Source organism: Gracilinanus agilis, chromosome 3 (assembly GCF_016433145.1).
Source record: "Gracilinanus agilis isolate LMUSP501 chromosome 3, AgileGrace, whole genome shotgun sequence".
NCBI classification, from domain to species: domain Eukaryota; kingdom Metazoa; phylum Chordata; class Mammalia; order Didelphimorphia; family Didelphidae; genus Gracilinanus; species Gracilinanus agilis.
The window spans coordinates 586951810-586969571 of record NC_058132.1 but is presented as its reverse complement, the minus strand read 5'-3'; positions in this window follow the sequence as shown (position 1 = coordinate 586969571).

The following is a 17762-nucleotide window of genomic DNA, read 5'->3' as shown; positions in this document are numbered from 1 at the left end:
CTTTCTTTCTTTCTTTCTTTCTTTCTTTCTTTCTTTCTTTCTTTCTTTCTTTCTTTCTTTCTTTCTTTCTTTCTTTCTTTCTTTCTTTCTTTCTTTCTTTCTTTCTTTCTTTCTTTCTTTCTTTCTTTCTTTTCAGGTTAGAATAAATACTATGTATCAGTACCAAGGTAGAAGAGCAATAAAGACTAGGCAATGCCTGAAGCCAGATTTAAAACCAGGATATCCTGTCTCCAGACCACTGAGCCACCTAGGTTCCCCCAAACTGGATTTATTTTAGGCATCTGAAACACATCATGTCAAAAACAGAATTCATCTTTGCCCCCAAACCTTCTCCTCTTCCCAATTTCTTTATTACTCTCAATAGCATTACTGTCTTCCTAACCATTCATGATTGCCTCCTTATTGTCATCCTTGACTGTTCACTTTCATTTATCTCACATAGAAAATATATTGCCAAATCTTATTGTTTTTCTCTTGAAAACACTCCTCCTTTACTGTATATCCCCTTATCTGCACTCACACAACCCCAATTCTTATTAACCTATCACTTTGATGATTGCAACAGCTCTTCATGTCGCTCCCCACTCCTATTCTTCCTCACTCAGCTACCAAAGTGATTTTCCCCCTATAGTGTGGATGTGACCATTTTACCACCCCTCCCTCCAACTCAACAAATTTCACTTATTCCCTTTTCACTCAATAATTGAATACAAAATTATGGTTTTTATTTTAAAGCCCTTCACAGCCTGAAACTCTTCCTGATTTTTGAGACTTCAAATTCTTTACTCCCTTCCCCATAGTATATAATCCAGCCATACTTTCTAACTTATTATTCCTTGTACACAGCAGCTCCCATTACTGTGCCATTGAAACTCATGTTTGGAAGCTCTTCGCCTTCATTTCTACCTCTCAGTTTCTTTAGCTTCCTTCAAGATTCAGCTCAAATCAGAGCTTTTTCTTACCAATGGCTAGAGCTTTCCTTTTCCTTCCCATTATTTTGTCTATATTTTGTAGGTACCAAGTCATTTTCACATCTGTCTCCCTCATTAGAATGAGACCTTTTGGAAAGCAAGGAATGCTTTTTACATTTTTTCAGGTCTCCATTAATTAGCACAGTGCCTGGCACTTAAGAATGCTTTATTTTGTTGTTGAATGATTGAATTACTGATACCTATTTATGTTTAATTCCTGATTACTTTGGTATGCACACAAACACCATCCTAGCTTATTCTTTTCAGAATTATTTACCATCCTGCTTGCAAAAGCCCACCAATGTTAACTACAATGTGGGGATGACATCAATTACCACAGGTATAAGAAGTCTTATACTCTATCTTACAATAGAAATTTATGATTTGCCCTATTCTCCTCTGTGTTTGTTTTGGCAGCAGAATTTGCTGGTTTTAAAAATTTTTGTTTTAGAAAAAAGAGAGTTTAAAACATACAAAAGATTTGCACAATAAATTATCAATGATTATTGTTCTTTTTTCCTTTTACAGAAAAGTTACATGATATACCATTGTTTTGTAGAACATGAGCAGAATGTACACAGCACTAGAATAACCACCATAGATGATGCAATGTGTATCCAATTTAAAATTTAGAGGACTGTCTCTTTCAAAATGCAAGCCAGAGACAGGTAGGTGGCTCAGTGGCTATAGAACCAGACCAGGAAATGGGAGTCCTGAGTTCAAGTCTGGCCTTGAACACTTCTTAGATATGTGACCCTGGTGAAGTCATTTAACCTCAACTGCCTAACCCTTACTGCTCTTCTACCTTGGGACAGAAGTTAAAGGTTTAAAAAAGTATAAACTGAAAAATTTATGAAACCAAGAAATTTTAATTATATGCTCTGTTGCTACATATATATTAAAATGCTTGCCTCTTCCTCAAGAGCTGAGATAAACCAAATGTAGAATACATTGAAAAATTGTTACTTTCTTTTTAAAAAATATGTTAACTCTTACCTTTCTGTCTAATAATATATTATATATTGACTATAAGGGAGTAGAGAGGTGAGAGTTAGGCAATAAGGGTTAAGAGACACCACAAGGAAGTGTCTGAGACTAGATTTGAACCCAAGACCTCCCCATTGTAGTCTTGGCTCTCTATTTCCTGACCCATATGACTCACTTTCACTATTAAGGCATGGTAATGGTAACATTCTTTTTTTTTTAACCTAGAATGACATAGATTTCTAATTTTTGTCTTGCTTTTTTTCCATTTCTTTTCTTTTCCAACCCTTTAATCAACATCTTTGAAGTGTAGGTACTTTATGTCTTTTATGAACTCTTCAGGTTCCTATTCTTCCCAAAGGTGTGCACTAAAATTGGTGTTTTCTTGATCATGTTTTTGCCCATTTCTTAAGAGTACCTAAAATTCTTCATTAAGATCTTTTCTTCTTGCTTCTTCCCATTTCAAGCTCCATCCTAGTTCCCATGTAACCAGTAAGTTATTCATAGAATGCTTCTACCCTACCAAGTAGAGTTTGGAGACTATTTCAAAGGATTGTTCTCACAACTCCCTGTAAGAGAAACCAGGTCTATTGTCATGTTTTTCATCCTTGGGTTTTGGTTAGTTCTTGCTCGTGTCTATTCCTCTTGTGCTAGCCCTTTGCTAGTTTACCTTCTAAGCCACTGTAAAAACAATTAGAGGAAACTAACAGGTAATACGTTCAATTACGTTCCCCTGGGAATGACACCCTGACTTTTGGTTTTTGCCATTTGTTCACTTTTATTCCTTAATTGCTTTTATTTGTTATTACTATTCGCTGTGGCAGAAATTTCAAGTTATGTAGAATGGGACGGGGGCTTCATAGCAATTACTTGGGAAATGTTTTTGTTTAGACAGGTTATTCAGCACTCTTCAATTAGAATAAATTCTGTGAGCAGGCCATAGGATAATTTGCACTTTGACTAACAAAGAATAGTTATTGCAATAATAGCAATTTGACATAGCACTGAGATATTGAAATAGACTTTTTAATATACTAAATTATATCATAAGATTTGAAAGAGGAAAGAGGAAAAATTTAATTTTAGCTCCTTTCACCTTATCGTGGCTACATTTGTTCAAGACAAATAGAGGCAAGAAACAGAGTATTGCATTGCAAGTTTTCCACATTTGACAGCTCTGTTATACCAACTCTGACAAGGACTTTGTGGACTATTGATGGATATAGCATATAACATCGGTTATCTCTAGCCAGGAGTGATTCTCCACTTCAGTCAGTTTTCTTAGGGAAACATCATGGAGGGGGGTTCAATTGTTTGCACTTTACAATTGATGTAGAAGAGAGATGGGAGAAATAAATATGTGCCTATCATATAGATTCAATGCACTTTGAGACCTCAACATTTTCTAAAAGGAAAACCAAAGGTAAATGAGAAGAGAGGAATTGAAAAGGACACAAATGAATAGCATACAAATATTTTGTAGTGCATGTATTTTATAAAAACTGCACTGCCGTTCATTCCTGATTCCATCCTCCAGAGTAATACAATAATTTGAAATGAATTACAATAAAAATTTATAACTATCCAGACCATAAACAGAAATTATGATGAGAAAAGTGAATAGTAGATTTTTCTAAGTGAAAAACTTACAGAAATTCTCGTTTTCTGTGGGTCAAATCAAGCTCAATTTTGAGTGCCATTAATTGAATATATCTTTCAAAGGTCAGTCTCTGGATGGGAAAACCAGAGGATTAAAAGGTTTATATAATTTCTTGAAAAATTGAGTAGGGTATGATTCTTTTCCTATTTCCAATGAAAAATCAATCTACTCCTTTATTATAGCCAAATATGTCACATTATATTTACTACACACTGCATAGTTATGGAATATGTAAGCATCTTCTTGTAGAGAGGTTCTGATTAGCACAGTTCTTTCTACTAAATCCTCCTAAATGCTTACACAGTTGTCAATGTTAAAGTCATACCAGTCATTATTTTTAGAATCTCCCTTTCCCCCTTCCCCCACCAATTAATCCTAGGTGACATAAAATCTTAGATTGAATTTTCCTGGATTTGATTAAAAAATAAAAGCTGAGTTAAAAAAATATCTGAGGCTTTATAAAACTTAAACTCCCCAGGAATATTTTAGACACATTTTTTGCCCCTAATTATCACTGTAGGCAAATATTAATTGATGATACCCTTTTTCACATGGATTTTATAATGTATTTTCTTTACTAAATAGAAATCTTACTTATCTTAATGTTGACCTTGCTTTTGAGAAGAAAAACATGCTCTCCCTTAAAACAAAGTCCCTTCTTTTTATTGCTGATAGTCTTCTAGAGATGTTGTATACAAGTCATACAACAATACAGTCTTTGAAGAAATGAAGCTGAGATCACCCCAAAGGAAATGAAGACGTCCTTGGTGAGCATGAGCAGGCTGTAATACGTTACACACAGGGAATGAAATGGCAGAAGTGGCATGAGGGATGTCATAAAAGATGATTCTGATTAGGAAAAATAAAAGTAGGCTAGTCATATATCAGTTGTAAAGGATAACTAACGAAAAGACCACATATTCTATTGGTGTCTATATGAGATTAATATCACATGAACAGAGATCCAACAAATACTCTGTGGTAAATTTGTGGATAAAATGAAGGCAGTATGGATACCATTAAATCAAATCATCTATGGGAATTTTACATCAATGACATACCAAACCCATTAGTGTATTTCAAAGGAGGGAAGGGGAGGGGGGAACACTGTAGGACAAAGTATGTGACGAGCAGAGACTTATTCTTCTTTAGCAAATTTTACCTTCAAAAATAAAAGTGAAGAAACTGTAGAACTTCACTGGCAGCCAGAATCAAGTTGTGGAAGCTCATTGTTTTTGAAAGCACCAAATAGAGAGGAAAATGAATGCATCAATCTTTCGATATCGATGCATCTCTTCAAAAATAGAGCTAATCTTTCACTTCAATCTCTTTCTCCACTCATCCACAAAAAAGAGAAATCAGAATTAAGACCTTAGAGTTGAGATCTGTTCTACGTCCAACAAAAGTGCAATTGGTCCCTAGATTCGGAGCAAAATGCCAGCCACATCTCCACCTTCAGAAAATAGAGCCTAAGATTTTTTGGAGCAGCCAACTAAATAGAACTGTGGCAAGCAGCTGTGAACTGTCTCTTTCAGCACCTGACCTCCGCAGTGTCTTAATAAAGTAACCCACAAAGTGTTATTCTCTCATCAATGCCAAGATTTATTTGTAGAATGATGAATAAAGCTATTTTGCAAAATGGGGGATATTGTGAATTGCTCTGTTTGGAATGACAGTTCTGTTATGGGGCAGGAGATGGGTAGGAAAACACTAGCCCGTTACTTCCCCCTGTGACCACCACTAGTCGAAGAGATGAAATGAGATTCCAAATTAGATTGCTGAACCTCACAGACAAGGTGCTTCACATCAGTGAGATGTTCAGTTTGACTTTATAATGAGTTCACCTAGCAGAATGAGCCACACTTGAAATCAAATACTTTGCATGCAGGATGAAATAAGTGGGGATCAATCATAGTCAAGGAAGTAGCAATTGCTCTGAATGTAATGATATACTGAGCTTAAAAAGGGGTTGGGGTTGGTGTGGCAAATGGAGTTCAAGAAGGACCAGCTGAGGAATTGGGATAACAGACAGAGGCAGTGAGATTTACACTAGCACCCTGCTGCCAAGAGAGCACTGAATGTGTTAGCCTGAGCTAAAACATCAGGAATGTGAGGGTAAGAGTGAGAACAAGACTCACCGGACTCAGCCAAACAAACAGCCAAACAAAAGCAGTCATCAACTTTGCCTCCTATATTACTATTTCCTGACTGTTTTTTTTCCCTGGACTACTTTTATCCTTTGGCAGCCCTGGGGGAACACAAAGGAAGCCAACTTTGACACTGAGGTTGTTTTGTTGTTATATACATCCTCCATCATTCCAAAAAAAAACAAACACTGGCCCCCTCTCCCCCAGCCCCAAAGCGTGATTGATTGTCTCCCGCAGATACTCTGTGTCTGCCTTAGAGGTAACTTCAGCCCAGCAAGAGCCCAAAGAGCAGCAGAGATGGCGGAGGTAAGTGGAATCTTTAATTGCATAGCCATTTATGTCATCAAAAACAAAGACACCAACTGACCACAGAATGGATTAGAGTATGTAGGACTACATGGATGGTCAAGGCTATCCCCTCCAGTTTTTCTTATCCCAGCCACACTGCCATGATTAGGACACCTGCCAGGGTTAGGGTACGGCCCCAAGGAAGAGATCAGCTGCTGGAAATAATCAGGGATGCCCCAGGTGTGACCCACCGCCTTTCCCCCCAGAACCAGCATCATTACCTGTTTCACTGTCTAGCGGGGATGTGTCACTGGTGGCCTCATTAACAGAGGATAGTACAGAGAGCCCTAGTACAACTTTTGGCCTTTCTGAAGTATTTGAAGCTTATATTAAGGAGGAAAAAAAAAGGGAACAGATGTCATGACTCACCTTTTTCTTTTTTAATCCTGAGGCTGTCACTCATAGGATTCTGAATAGAATAAAGCAGAGCCAATGGGAAGCTGTCTGAAATGTAATCTAAGTGTGGAAGCTGGTCTGCCGGAATCATTCCTTTTGTAGGTAAGGGCTGAGACCCTGAAGACCCTCTCTTCTACTTTCCCTTTAAAAGAGATGATTTTCATTTTGATGTAGTTTTCTGGCAGGGGCCAGGTTTGGCTGCCATCCACCATTCTTCCAGGCTGGCCACTGGCCTGGCTTTGCTTTTGGCCTGAGGCTGCCTTCAGGGATTTTGATATAGTCACAGAAAAGCAAATATCTAGTTTTCAATCTAACCACTCTTATCTCTGTCTGATTATTGAAATGCTTTGCTTTGGGATAGAGAATGGCCACTGCTCCTCCCAACATTCATTTCCTCTTCTGTGAGAGCATAGGAATCATCTGGTATAAAGATTTTTACGGGATAATATGCTGCTATGAAGAGAACACTGGATTTGGAGTCAGAAAGACTAGTTAAAATGATGCTTTAAACACCCAAATGGGTGATCTTGGAGAAGTCACTTAACCTCTACTTACCTCATCTGTAAAAGGGGAATAATAATACCTTCTAAATTCCCAGGATTGTTGTGAGGATTAAATGAGATAATATTGGAGAAGCAGTCTGCAGATGTTAGAGCACTATATAAATGCCGCCTATTGTTATCTATAAAATGAAACTATTGGGTTTGATCTCTTATAAAGTTAATTGCAACTTGAAGTCAACAAGCTCGTGATACCATGAATTGGACCTACATCATTGTCTCAAGGTGTTATTCTACATGTTATTAGCTACACTTTTCCCAATAGTTTTAATATTATGTAATACCTAAATATGATCATTGGTTTGTGATTAGTAATCAATCAATATTCATTTATCAAATACCTATTCATATTAGGCATCATGCTAAGTATTAGTGATATAAATTATATAGACCCCTGCCCTCCAGGAGCCTGTATCTCTTACATCTCTCACAAATCATCTCACTTAAACTCACAATAATCCTGTAATTAAATGAAATAATTTTAAAGTGCTTTAGCATAGTACCTGGCACATCCATCATCTGTGCTATGTGAATGCTTATCTTCTTCCTCCTTTCCTTCCTAGGTGAGACAGGTTATTTATTCAAGGATTCTTAAACTCATTTAAACAGATTAAAAAACTCATGCTCAAAAAAAGTGATTTGCTCAATATTACCAATCAGCCATTCCCTAAAGAAGCAATTATTAAGCACCTACTAGGTGTCTTGTAAGCACTTATTAAGCACATAGATGTCCCCAGCATGATTAAGCCAGAGGTATAGAAAAAAGTCTACTTATTCCAGATCTATCCATTCCTCTATAGCTTGCTAACCAATACTTAGTATGTTAAACAGTGAAAACTACTATTATATTTCATATATGCTCATAATGAATAGGTGCTGCACTACACAACTATATATATACACCATTCTTAGGTAGTTTATATTTTCCATCAGTCATACAGAAATATGTACAGAGATTAATACTGAGTAAAAAGACTTGTGGGTGAAAGCTTAAAGTGGTGATTTTCTTTTCTCATTGTGTTTTTTTTCTGATCTGCTTTTCATTTACTTCTCTTGCACTCCTTGAATCTCTTTGTCTCATTCTCTGACTGTCTTAGGGGAAATGGTGTGCACTTTTCCAACTTGAATCTCATTTTGTTATTCACTGCCCATGTTTTTTATTCCTAAGGGCAAAGGCAAGGCTGGCATTCTTGTGTGCATGGCTGATAAAGGCTTTAGAAAAAGAGATAATGAGACAGAGACCAACAGAGACCCACAAAATACCCAGCACAGAAGTAACAGAAAAATGATGTTATCTTTAAAAAGAAAGCTTATCATTATATATGCTTAGGATGTGGCTCTTTGTCTAAGTAGCTGGGCAGACAGACAGGCAGGGAACACTTATTAAGCACCCATGATGTGCAGAGAGGACTGTCCTAGGCACCAAGGAGAATTAAATGGTATACAGGCATTTACTATTTAATAGGAGAATCAGGTAAAAAACTAATGAAAAGAAATAAAATCACAGAGACTGAAATATATGCATAACTAATTACAAGTCTATGTAGCACAAAATGAGTTGCTAGAGTGATTTGAGCAACAAGAAAGAACATGGGAAGATTTTTTTCAGGAAGCCATCACAGGGGAAGTGAGTCTTGAAAAATAAAATGAAATTCAACTTGCATAAGTGTACATGCTGGACAAAAATATCTAAAGCAGAGATATAGTGAATTGGAAGTTTGGGATAAAGATGCTTGAAAGCCTTTTCTGACATATAACTCCTGCTTCATAGTTTCATAGATCTAGGGCTGTCAGCTCTAGTCCTAAACCTTCCCTGCTCCTTCCATTTTAAAGATGAGAAAACTGAGGTCTAAAGGGGGAAATGATTTATTTAAAATAACAAAGATATACTAAGTTAGAGATCCAGGATTTTAAATAGGTCTTATAGCACTAAGATCAACACTCTTTCCAGTCATTTATACTTTAGATTTTCTTTTATCTCTCTCACCTCAGCTTTTGAGTGATGTGTGTGTGTGTGTGTGTGTGTGTGTGTATAAGGGCATGTGGGCTATATTTGTCAAATGTAAATTTGTGTGATGAGTCCCTCTCATTTTCTACCTTGTTGTCCTTTTTCATCTTTCTGCATATTATTCTTACAATTTCCCAGGCTAGGAAACTTGAAGCCATTTTGGATGTTTTACTTTCCCTCTGTTTCTATGCCTTTCCAAATCAAGAATAAGTTTTGCCTGTGTGACCCTGGGCAAGTCACTTGACCCCCATTGCCTAAAAAAATAATAATAAGTTTTGCTTAATCTTCCTGAAAAAAAATTTTTTGATTGATTCCTTTCTTTCTATTGCAATAAATCCCATTCTTACCAACATCTTCATTACATCATGTCTGGGTTACTATAATAACTCTGTAACTGATACTGTGGCTTCCTTTTTTATGCCTTCTGTCCTCCTTCCTAGGGCAGGATGATGGCACAGTAGATAAAATACCAGGTCTGAAATCAAGAAGGCCTGAGTTCAAATCTGGCCTCAAACACTTACTATCTCTGTGACCCTAGACAATTCACTTGACCCTTATTTTCCTCAACTATAAAACAAACTGGAAAAGGAAATGGTAAACTACTCAACATCATTGCCAAGAAAACCCCAAATGGGGCCATGAAGAGTCAGACATGACTAAAACGACTGGATGATAAACAAAAACAACTACTTCTCCCCAACCCATTCTACGTGCTGCTGCCATGTTGGAGATATGGGGTAGGACGAGGTTGTGCTGAGTCAAAAATGGAATTAGAATTTCATAAAAATAAATTTCTCATTAGGAAATGCCTGTTATCAATGCAAATCAATACCTACTCAGAGTCTTTGAAAGTTGCCTGAGCACACTGGAAAGTGGGGAGATGAGGATGAGCCATACAGCCAATATACACGCCTGAGGGCAGAGAGGAGCCCTGTCTTGCCATCTATAAAGCCGACTCTGTGGATTGGGTGATGCCACCTCTTGTTTGGTAAAAGATTAGAGGTTCTAAAACACCATTTTCAATACTTCTCTGCCATTGCTTCAGTAATAAAAAAGCAATATTGCTGACTGAGGAATGAAAAGGAGAGTATCTGGCTGCTTTGGCAGAGTTGGGCACTGGTTTCTCTTACTAGGCTAAGATGGACTTGCCAGCACGTTTCAGTCTCAGGATCACTGAATTAATGCGGATGATTTTAGATCCTCCGTTCAGCTCCTGCAGTTGCAAGTGGCCAATTATGAGGAAAGAGAGGGAAGAGCCAGTTAAAACTTTCATTACTTTGAGACAGCGTGGTTGAACCGGTAAGCGATTGCTGGGTATTTCCATTCCATCTGCTATAGCGTGTTGTCTGAAAGGTGCATTGCCTAATTCAGGAAATGTGTATCCTTTGTAGGGTTCCCTTGCTTTTTCCCATAGATGCCCTGCTTTGGAGAGTGACAATGTAACTCCAAAGATACTATGAAAAAGAGTGGTATTACATGCGAATTATGGCGTAGTAGAGAAGGCAGGGACCTGGGCTTAAATCTCTCCTCTGAAACTCAAAGGATGTGAATCCATGAGCCATTAACTCTGCCTTTCTTCCTCTGTAAAGGGGCATTACAATAGTTCCTACAGCAGGATTGTTTTGAAGGAGATATCTTAAAAATCTTAACCTGTGAATTGTTATCATTTTTCAGACAAAGAAGAGATAAGTCATGGTGTCTGGCAAGCCCCTGATGCAGGGAATCAAGGTGGTCATGGTGAACTAACAGGAACAGTAGGGCGGTTTCTTATGGTTGTGGACATATTTTTTTTTTTACTTTTTTAATTTAGCATATTTTTCCATGGTTACAAGATTCATGATTCCCCTCCTTTTCCTTCCCCCCTTCCCAAAGCTGACAAGCAGTTCCACTGGGTTATACATGTATCATTGTTCAAAACCTATTTCCATGTTATTCATATTTGCAATAAAATGATCTTTTAACGTATGGACTATTTCAAGGATGGGTTAGAGACTGTTTTGAGAATTGTTAAAACGGATGGCCATTACTTGCTTCCTTCACTTCACATAGGAACAGATTATTCTAGCAGAAGAAATCTAGCAAAACTTATCATAAATTAATAAATGTCTAATAAAAAATAAAAAACTTATCATAAATTATGTGTAAAGATTAAAATTACTATATAGTAACTAAGTGTTATATTTTAAAAGTTGTATTAATAATAACTAAAGTAAAAAAAAAACAACTACCTAATCTAGCCCCCATTGGGAAAGACAAAGGGAGAGGTAGGAGTTACAGAGTTTATAAACAATACATGACAATGCAACTGTGGTATAGAGATTAAAAGGAATTCTGGGAAATACTGAGGCCTTCTGGGGGATGAAGTCCAGGATACAAAATTCTAATTAATACATTTGAAATCCCAAGAAAAGTGTTGAGAAATGTATGAGTGCAGTTCATGTTTTCATCACCATTGCTGATTGTAGTGGGGGCTCCAGAAGAAAAAGTAGAATTAGAAATAAACTATCAGGTTAAGAAGATTGTTTCTGAAAATTAGATTTAAATTTTATAGCTTAAGATAAAGGAAAAATAACAATATTAATAGCTAATTTATGTAGTGTTTATGATAGGCACTATACTAACTGCTTTATAATTATTATTTCACTTTATCCTTATAACAACCCTGGGAAGTATGTGCTTTTATTATTCTCATTAAACAGGTGTTTAATGAGAAACTGAGGCAGAGAATAAATGATTTGACTATAGTTGCAGGCAGTAAATGTCTGAGGCCAAATTTGAACTCGTCTTTCTGACTCGAGGCCCAACACTTCAACATCTAGCTTCCTAATGGACAGAGGATCAGAGAGTCTAGCTAATAAAACATTAAAAAAATGTTTTCCTGAAAATTAGTGAATTAAATCAAGAGGACTTCAAAATAAAAATAGAAATTAGGGTAGAAAATTTTTAAGTCAGATCTATAGAGACTAACACACAGCAAATAAGAAGAATCAATAATTCCAATTTTTAAAAAATTTAATTTTTAGGATATAGGAAAGAAAAAGACATAAGTTTTAAGTATTCATCTAAGACAGTGGTTCCCAAACTTTTTTGGCCTACCACCCCCTTTCTAGAAAAAATATTACTTAGCACCCCCTGGAAATTATGAAACTATTTATTGAACTCAGAATAGAATGTAATACAAAAATAGTGTGGCCATCACCGCTCCCTTGGATTGCTGCAGCACCCCCCAGGGGGCAGTAGTGCCCACTTTGGGAATCACTGATCTAAGAAGATAAATTTCTCCTCACATGTATCATTAATATATTTAAGGATATGATTCGTATATTTTTCAAAAGGAATAATTAAGAGAGGATTTGTTTAGGAAAGCTAAAATAAACAAGAGGTGAGAAGTTTAGTAGAAATTGTTTAGTTGAAAATATAAAGAGAGAGAAAAGTGCTCTTGTGATGACCAGATTACTACAGATGACTCAAACTCAAGAAAACAACACAGATGATCAGTTCAGAAAGCTAATTAAAAAATCTCTAATTAAGGTGTGTTTAAATAGTGTGGGGTAGAAGGGGTGATTCAGCTATGAGTTCGACTTTTTTTTTTTCTTGTGAAAGCAGAAAAGCTTATACATTTATCACTTGCCTTGATAGTTTGAAAAGTTGGAGGAAATAGTGAAGGAAACTACTGCTCTAGTTTTGATTCTGACTAATAAATAGGGTCTGGTTGCCAAAATGGTAATGAAAAGAATTTTGGGTGAAAGTGACCACTGTATCATCAAATGCAAGAAAGATAAATAAAGGAGAACCAAAATTAGTTTGATAAGAATCATAGATTTGAAAGATCTGAATTTGAAATAGTTCAAATAAAGGAAAAGTGGGATTTCAAGACAAAAAAAAAATCCATAGGACAAGATAGCAGAAGAGGGATACTTTGAAGCATGCAATTCTAATGAGCAAACAAAACTGTTTCCTGTATAAATGAAAAGGAGAGCAGTTTAACAAGGCCACTATAGCTGCATGGAGAGTTCATTAAACACATTAGATGTGAAGAAGATTTATGTGAGAGATGCTAATGGACAGTGGAAAGAAGGCTGAACTATTCAACTCTAATTTTGTTTCCCTTCCTGTACCAATTAAAATAATATAACAGCTACCAAAAGATAGAACAAATAAAGGTCACTGTGGAGTTTAATCCCAAGGTAAGTGAGTATAGGGTAAGGGAGAATGTAGAAGCCCAAAGTGAAATAATATCAAAAAGCCCTAATGACCCATATCTCAGAGATCTGAGGAAAATTATAAATACTTAATGGGTGCCCCAGATCTCTGGGAAAAAAAATCATTGAAAATAGCAGAGACCATACTAGTGGAAATGGGAAAGCATTGCCCCAATTTTAGAAAAAAGAAAGAAAGTGGGTTATTTGAACAATAGACAATTAAGCTTAACTTCACTTATTGGCAAGGTTCTAAAACATGCTAGTTAAAGAATGTTTTATGACTATCCAGAAGGTAAGAAGCAATGATCACTAAGAACCAGCATGGATTCTTCAAGTTCATCCCATATCAGGCAAAAATAATTTCTGCATTATTGACAGGGTTATTCATTTATCTTCTCAGGATGAAGTCCTAAACTTTACATACTTACATTTCAGTATGTAATTAGACAAAATGTTTTAAGTTAAACTTTCATTTATTTATTTGTTTGTTTGTTTGTTTATTTATTTATCTGTTTGTTTTATTTAGAAGATTTTCACATGGTTACATGATTCATATACCTTCCCTCTCCCCAAAACTCCCTCCGCCCTGTAGCCAACATGCAATTCCACTAGGTTAAACATGTATCATTGATCAAGATCTATTTCTATATTATTGATAGTTGCACTAGGGTGATTGTTTAGTGTCTACATCCCCAAAATATTCCCATCAATCCATGTGTTCAAGCAGTTATTTTTCTTCTGTGTTTCTACTCCCACAGTTCTTCCTCTGAATGTGGATAGTTTTCTTTCTCACAAGTCCCTCAGCTTTGCTCTGGATTCTTGCATTGCTGCTAGTAGAGAGGTCCATTATGTTTGAATACATCACAGTGTATGAGTCTTTGTGTACAATGTTCTCCTGGATCTGCTCATTTCACTCTGCATCAATTCCTGGAGGTCATTCCAGTTCACATGGAATTCCTACAGTTCATTATTCCTTTGAACACAATAGTATTCCATCACCAACAGATACCACAATTTGTTCAGCCATTCCGCAATTGAAGGGCCTTCCCTCATTTTCCATTTTTTGCCATCACGAAGAGAGCAGCTATAAATATTTTTGTACAAGTCTTTTTCCCTAAAAATTACAAAATGTAAAATAAATAGTTTTGATTACATTAAATTATAAAGATTTTGTACAAACAAAATCAACGCAACCAAAATTAGTAGCAAAGCAACAAATTGGGAAAAAATCTTTATAACAAAAAACTCTGACTAAGATCTAATTACTCAAATTTATAAGGAGCTAAATCAATTGTACAAAAAAATCAGGCTGTTCCCCAATTGATAAATGGGCAAGGGACATGAATAGGCAATTTTCAGATAAAGAAATCAAAACTATCAACGAACACATAAAAAAGTGTTATAAATCTCTTATAATTATAGAAATGCAAATCAAAACAACTCTGAGGTACCACCTCACACTTAGTAGATTAGCTAACGTGACAGCAAAGGAAAGTGGTGAATGTTGGAGGGGATGTGGCAAAATTGGGATATTAATGCATTGCTGGTGGAGTTCTGAATTGATCCAACCATTCTGGATGGCAATTTGAAACTATGCTCAAAGGGCTATAAAAGACTGTCCTTTGATCCAGCCATAGCACTGCTGGGTTTGTACCCCAAAGAGATCATAGGTTATCCTTTTGGACAAGGCAATTAAGAAAATTGAATTTGGAGTCAGAGGATGCTAGCTCTGCCTCTATCACCTTCTGTTTGGCTTTAGAAAATTTGATCAACTCCTTTGGTCTCCATTTTTATCAGTAAAATGACAGAGCTGAGGTTTTATATTATAACATCTACAATCTTTTCTAACTCTAAATATGTGACCATGTGGAGAAATGTGGACTTGATGGTAAAAGAGAGTTAGATATATTTGGGCCAATGACTGCCAGGACTTTAGAAGTAGTCGTTAATGGTTTAATTTCAACTCTGGGGGAGTTCTGTTGGCAAATATCAGGAAACTGTCCTTTTCTCTATTCTTTTCAACTTTTTTAATGATGGATGAAATCATAGATGGTGTGATTATTACAATTTCTGACAACAACAGAAAAAAACTTGTGAAAGAATCTCAAAATTATAGAATTAGGAAGATGTAGTTAGTCAAATGTTCATGTTTTAAAAGAAAAAAATAGGTTTAATGAACTGCCAACTCTGTAAGAATTAATAGTGTGAAATGGCAGCCTAAAAGTTAACATGATGCTAAGCTGCATTAATAAAGGCACATAATGTTCAAAGGGAAGTGATAGTGTTACTTTATACTTCCTTAGCCAAATCCTATTCACAGTAATGTGTTCAGTTCCTCATAATGTGATAGGTAATAGGAGGAAAATTATGATAGTAAGATGACTTGAAATCATGCCATACAAGCATCTGTTGAAAGGAATAAAAATATTACCCTATAGAAAAGAAGACTTGGGAATAGAGAAATTGATTACCAAATGATGCCTTCTTTAAAGGAAGGAGGGGAGGGTAGAAGGGAGTTAAATAGGATATTTTAAGGTAACACACAAACAAATAAGTACATTTTAATCTAAAAAGACATATGATTTAGTTTTTAAAAGTTTATTATATGAGAGAGTGATTATCCTTTTGCATGCAGACATCAGATCTAGGAGCAATGGTTTGAAGTGAAGTTTAAAATTGTGTCTATATGTGTTAGAATAACATAATAATTAGAACTGCTCCAAAGGGAAATTTTTTTTTAATAGATTGTAGGTTCTCTTATTCTGACTGGATTTAAGTGGAGCCTGGAATATGCCATGCCAGGGATTATATAGATAAGACATCAATCAGGACTGTTGATCTCTGTGGGTATTGTTCAACTCTTAGATGAGGTGCTCCTGCCTTGTGTACGTATTTGTCAAGCTGCTCTAATGTCTGCGTACATACAACACCATTAGAAATTTAGTCTGGGATGGTTTTGTGTCACAGATAAAATGAGTTTTGCATAGCAAATAGAACCAGTTAACTTCATTTTTTCTCATACATAAAAAAAGAGTGTAGAAAGTTCCGGGTTAAGATGGCGGCAGAGTAAGAAGCAGCTCTTAACCTCTCCTGACCGAAACACACAAAACTCCTCAAGGGGACATAAAAACAAGTCCAGACGAACGGAGGAACCCCACAACAGGGCACAGCGTGGAAGGTACGTGGAATCGAGACATTTCCAGGCTAAAAAGGGCTCTCACTCAATCGCGGGCTGAGCAACCGCCCCACCCCCACCCCCTCCACACTCACCTATAGCTCCGAACCCAGCTAAAAAGAAATAGAGCAAGTTTGGGGCACCCATCGAGTCATCGGCAGCTCCGGGACCTGTTCCTGAGAGCAGCAAGACTTAGGACCCCATTAAGTCAAGAACGCACGCGAAATCTGAGCGAGCGGGAGCAGAGAGTGGACGCTGGGCGCAGAGTGCAGGCTGAGCAGAGGCGTGAGTGGAGGCAGACACAACCAGGAACTAAAGCCTAAGTGGGGAACCAGTGCAGACGGGTATACGACTGTGGAAGTAGCTCCCTGAGACTTGTAAAGGAACCTCCTGCAGAGGATCAAGCAAGGGAATCCACCAGGGGGCTTGACCTTGGAAAAAACTAGAACTCAGACCTCAGGAGCCAATAGATCTCAGACAGACACTGAGCGCGAGGATAAAGCTGAGAAGCTGCTGGGCTAATGATGGCTAATCAGTCACAGGAATTACAGAAGAGAAAGAATAATAACAAAAAAAAGAAGTCTTTAACACTCGACAGCTTTTACACAGAGAAAATCCAGACAACCGAGCAAACAGAGGAGGAGAACAAACAACCATCCAGACCCTCCCCAAATAAGGAAAACTCCTCACAAGCTATGGAAGAGTTCAAAACTGAGATTTTGAGGAAAATGGAAGAGATCTGGCAAGAAAATAACAGTTTAAAAGGTAGAATCTTGCAACTGGAAAGCGAGGCTCAGAAACCAAATGAACTGATAAGCAAATTGAACACAAGAAATGACCAGATTGAAAAGGAATACCAGAAGATTATGGCCGAAAACCAGAAGATTATGGCCGAAAACCAAAAGATTATGGCCGATAACCAGAAGATTATGGCCGAAAACCAAAAGATTATAGCTGAAAATCAATCCCTAAAGGCTAGAATTGAGCAAGTAGAAACTAATGATCTCTCAAGACAACAAGAACAAATAAAACAAAGCCAAAAGACTGAAAAAATAGAAGGAAACATGAAATATCTCAATGAGAGAGTGACAGACCAAGAAAACCGGTCTAGAAGAGACAATTTGAGAATAATTGGTCTTCCAGAAAAACCAGAAATTAATAAAAACCTGGACTCTATACTAACAGAAATAATTCAGCAAAATTGCCCTGAATTCCTACAACAAGAGGGCAATATAGACATTGAAAGGATTCATAGAACACCTGCGGCATTCGATCAAGAAAGGAAAACACCAAGAAATATCATTGCAAAAT